The 5,429-nt window shown below is 38.5% G+C and overlaps 1 long non-coding RNA gene across 1 annotated transcript; it reads left to right on the top strand.

Annotated features, from left to right (window-relative positions):
- Positions 1 to 233: 233 nt before the first annotated feature.
- LOC147763033 (uncharacterized) lies at positions 234 to 1,736 on the top strand. Its single transcript, XR_015333657.1, has 3 exons — positions 234 to 673; positions 1,012 to 1,069; positions 1,615 to 1,736. It is a non-coding gene; the product is annotated as an uncharacterized LOC147763033 (long non-coding RNA).
- The last annotated feature ends 3,693 nt before the right edge of the window (positions 1,737 to 5,429 follow it).

Here is a 5,429-nt window from a genome sequence, read left to right on the forward strand (position 1 = left end):
GATAAAAATGCATTCTTTTTTGCAGATCTCTTATCAGATATGCGAATGGAGAAGTGTGTAGTCATTGTGTCTGTTGCATTGTGTAATATGCAGTAATTTAATTGGGTAGTGACCTTGGGCTGTCAAAAAAGTATCTATATGTCAACAACTACTGCCTAGCAGAATTTGAAATTTTGCACCTTAGCGGTCGGTTTTACAGTGCGTAAAATGAGTTAAGAAGTGTTTTACAAAATAAATATGTGGCGCGAAAAAGACAGACATTGCCAGACAGATTATTTTGCCAAACGGATCGGTCAGCACAGTTTTACAGAGTTATGCCCAGACTCTTGTATCTCGCAAGGAAGTGATCAATAATGGCTTTTGTCCAGCGACTGTAACATGCACAGAGATGCCATGGTTATGATTGGTTGCTGAAATATTAAATCGAGGCACACTTCAGTTTAAACTCTAACTGCTGACCTTTTACTGGTAGAGGTTCTTTTACTAGATGTACTTGTAAATCATATATATATATGATTATGCATGCTTTTGTGTAAGTACAAGAGGAGAACAGCCATCGGCACTATTAAACTAACTACAACTGCAAAAAAGAGTTGAATGAAAGATGGAAGTCTAGATAGTGCAATTTGAAGATCCTCTGAAGGCCCTTCCCTGCAAAAGTGACACAAAAGTGGTAAGTACTTCATCTAACTTGAAACAACTTTCATCCTCGGATGCACATAACGATAAAATATATTTACTTATTATTTATAATTGTGGATAAAACCGGACAACGATTTAAATGGGTTTATCACTTAATTTGTAGCCCAAACCGCCGTGAACAACATGGCGACTGCATCGCAAGACTTTTTGAGTCAAATATTAAACTTTTAATCAGCTGAAATACCGTAACATTTTATGATGGCAGTATAACGTCCACTCAAACTTCTGTTCTTATAGCTAGCAGGTTTTTAAATGAACGTTATAGATAATTAAAATATTTATAATTGTAATCTTTTTTTTTTTTTTCAGTGAACGGTGGAGAGGTTGGGGTCTTGCTGGCAATCACTGAAGGGAGAAGGAAATTAAAGTAAGTATAAACACCTAACTTAAGCTTAAATACAATTTAAAAATCCCTGGCACGAATTTGTATTTCATTTAATTTATTTTTGACTCACCAGTCATTGTTCACTTGAACCCATTCCCAGGCAAACTTTAAATTTATATTTTCATGATTAAACAAGATAACTGTCTCGAGCAGAGATTCTTGCAGGTTATGGAAGTATGTTGATAAACATTACAAATACAATGGTGAAGTTAACAATTTATGAAAAGGACACAAAGTAACAAAATGTCTGTTTTATCAAATGTGTTAATCTTTTGTGTCTCGATTAAATATGTTGATTTTAAATAATACCCCCTTTAAATGTTTTAATAAAACATTTAGACAATACGGGCTGCAGAAATTTATCCACAACTGCTATTTGTAAACAGGTTATAGTATTATCATGAATCCCCTTAAAAATGTCAGTGTTAATTAAGACGCTTTTAAATATTTTGGGTACTATTAGAGTTTAAGACTTTCCATCAAGTGCACTGGAACTGTGATATTGATTGTTTTATTTGATTTATTAGGAGTCCAGTTGAAACCTCAGACTAGGACGTATGGATACTATATTCGTGAGGGGAGAACGACAGGTGTATTTTAGCTACGTTATCTAGCCAGCACCCCAAAAAAGTATTTTTAACTCTTAATGTAAGTCATTGTTTTAAAAGGCGCTTTTAAATATCTTGGTTGCTATTACCCGCATGAAAATGGAGTAGTATCGAAGTAGCAAAAAAGCATTAATGCAGTAGTGGTGTGGAGCACATTTGCAGTAGAAATGCAGCATAGCCTACTGAAATTCTACTCCAAAAAGTACATAGGTTTGTACAGAGAGGAGCATTAATGCAGTAGATTAGCAGCATAATAGAAGCATATTTCAGATGTGCTATTTAGCTTCCAAATCTATTCCAGTGAAGTAGAGAAAAAGCACTATGCTTATGCTCCAAATCTACCTCCGTGGAGCAGTTCGCGAGCATTGCTTTTTTCATATATACTCCAAATCTACCTCCGTGGAGCAGTACGCGAGCATTGCTTCTTTCTTATATACTTCAAATCTACCTCCATGGAGCAGTACGCGAGCATTGCTTCTTTCGTATATACTTCAAATCTACCTTCACGAAGCAGTACGCGAGCATTGCTTTTTTCATATATACTTCAAGTCTACCTCCACGGAGCAGTACGCGAGCATTGCTTCTTTCTTATATACTCCAAATCTACCTCCGCGGAGCAGTACGCGAGAATTGCTTCTTTCTTATATACTTCAAATCTCCCTCCACGGAGCAGTACACGAGCATTGCTTTTTTCATATATACTCCAAGTCTACCTCCACGGAGCAGTACGCGAGCATTGCTTCTTTCTTATATACTCCAAATCTACCTCCGCGGAGCAGTACGCGAGAATTGCTTCTTTCTTATATACTTCAAATCTCCCTCCACGGAGCAGTACACGAGCATTGCTTTTTTCATATATACTCCAAATCTACCTCTGTGGAGTATCTTTGAATGATTCGATGCGCGCCAGTGCAGTGCAGCATAAGCATAGTGCTTTTTCTCTACTTCACTGGAATAGATTTGGAAGCTAAATAGCACATCTAGGCTATACTGCATTTCTACTGCAAATATGCTCCACACCACTACTGCACTAATATGCTTCTTTGCTACCTCGATACTACTGCATTTTCGTGCGGGATAATGCAGAGCGTCTCTTAACCCGCATAACCGGGGAATACATTACACATACTTGATCTGAAATCTTATTTTTTATACATGCAGTCTTATTGATAAGCGCCGTTAATATATACTCGTAACATGATATCACTTGATCAATTATCATATATTGATGTCATGTACGCCAAATTAAAATCCCATGGCAACCTCAGTCTACAAATTCAAGGTCGTAAAAAACACTTGAAAGTCAGTTAGACTTCTGGCAAATTTAAGAAAAAAACTTTTTTTATTTTTGACATTTAAAATTTGATTGACTGAATATTAAATTTATTTATAACTTGATACTATTTATCGTTTATCTCAATGTTTAACTACAGACTTAACATTTAATGTGGAATATTTATCTCCAAATCATTTTTCGTCATTTTTTTTTCTTATTTTGCTGACTGATAAATGACGATAAGGATTAAAATCGTGTTTTAATAACTTTTAATTATCTCCTTGATGGCATTGTGACATCATTTCATTAATTGAATTCGCCGCTGAAGCAAACAAAAATACATTGCTTATTCTAAGTCATTAGACAACCATTAAAAGCGATATTTGGATCTCCGTATTCGCTAAATTAACGTCTGTAAAATAGCTTTTAGCCTAGGTCCCAACTACGTTTTGGACGCACGGTTTTTTAGGTTCCGGCTAGGACGTAGCTAGATCGCAGGGAAGGGATCAAGTAATTGGTGATTGCAAGGAGTGCGCAAGGAGAAAGTGCGTGAAAAGTACGTGAGAAGTACAGCCTCCGCACGGCAGAATTACCTGCTGCGCCCGACGGGCTTTCGCACGTGTTCCACGCGCTCCGTGCATGCAAAGCACAAGCATCGTGCACCATGTACGTTATACGTACTAAGAGTACGGGTAACGCAAGGGCAACGCAAGTGGACGTAAGGCAGCCTTGCTGACTTCGTACGCTTGTTGCTCGTCCTCCTTACGCGAGTCGTGCGTGTTGAGATGTTTCTGAGAGGGTATAAAAACAGTGCATGTTTGAGGAGACCATTATATCAGCAGCGGGGTTCAAAGATGGTAAGCCCAATCCCACCGCAGAGACTGCTGGCGTTTTATCACCAGGACTGGCTTCAGGCTGCTGAACACGAGCATGACCTAGTTTTGATGGCCTTAATCAGAGAGCGAGAGAAACAGATACATCCAAGAGCTAGGCGATTCTGGGTAAGACCTTGGATAGAGAGGAAAAGACTCTTTGGACAGTACTATACGTTTTTCATAGAGCTTGAGAGGGAATCACAGGGTGACTTAATGAAATACTTACGGGTCGACAAAAACATGTTCGCTGAACTACTCCTACGAGTCATGCCGAGGATCACCAAGAGCCAAAGGTGTGAATGGACACATTACCAACTTTCACTACATAATGATGAAATAACGGCACGTTAAATACACATATAAAGATATTAAATACCAATGTAACATAACAATGGTTTCATCATTTTCCTCATTTAATGTTTTAGAAGCCGTAGACCATTGGAACCAGGATTGAAATTTGCCAATACCTTGCGGTTCCTGGCAACAGGAGCAAGCTACCGCTGTCTGGCGTTCAGCTTCAGGGTGGCTCATAACACCATATCCAAGTTCATACTAGAGGTTTGCACAGCAACATATGAGGAGTACAAGGCCGACCTCTTTACAGTGCCCTCAACTGCAGACGGCTGGAAGGATGTAGCACGGAAATTCAGTTCTCGCTGGAACTTTCATCACACGTGCGGAGCAATTGATGGGAAGCATGTCACAATCAAGAAACCAGTGGTTTTCTGTACTTCAACTCCAAGGGTTTTTTTCTCAATTGTCCTACTGGCCAAAGTTGATGCTGAGTACATCAACTTCGTTTGGTGTATGGTTGGTGCCACTAGCTCCTCATCTGATGCCGGTGTGTTCAAGGCCAGAAATGCACAGCATTAACGCAATACGCGAGGGCGCAACAGTTGGGCTTCACGTGACTCAACTAGCCAATCACAGCACAACAATGGCATGGCACACAGACTCTGTGATAAGTGCTCGAGGAGCCAAAATTGACTTCTTGGACTGATAGTAGGGGGCCGAGGTGAAAATACTGAAAAGCTCATAACACATATTAGAATTTCTAGATATAGTGGTTTATCATCACAGAATTTAACCTTGAAACTTGGCCTACTACCACATTCAATATCAGGGTTGTCAGCCAAATAGGATTTGATGGCAAAAATAAGCTCAGATTCAACATCTATCTCAGCCCCATCATGTGGTCCTGGAGTACTTTGCACATGACAAATCACATTCATCTCTTTACGCGTTTGTTTTATTTGCTTTTGGGCAGCCCATTGTCAAGTAGTGTTAGTACATGGTAACAGGCATCTGACATGTGCAGAGGAGTTTATTGTAATATATATTGTTCTTATTGTTACATTATTAAATCTAACTCTGTATCCAAGTAGTAATTATACTGTACCAAGTCGCGTACTGATGGTGTGCAGAGGTCATATATTCCAGAATAAGCCCTTACCACTAATTTATAAATTTTATTTTTGTTTAATATGTTACTCATGAAAGAGTTCATGAAAGATTAGTTTGGGTCGTTAAATCGTGATCTTATTCTTTTTATATTCAAATAAATGAATAATTTGGGTAAAATT

Source organism: Lingula anatina, chromosome 3 (assembly GCF_051362555.1).
Source record: "Lingula anatina isolate TDL-2025a chromosome 3, LinAna3.0, whole genome shotgun sequence".
NCBI lineage: Eukaryota > Metazoa > Brachiopoda > Lingulata > Lingulida > Lingulidae > Lingula > Lingula anatina.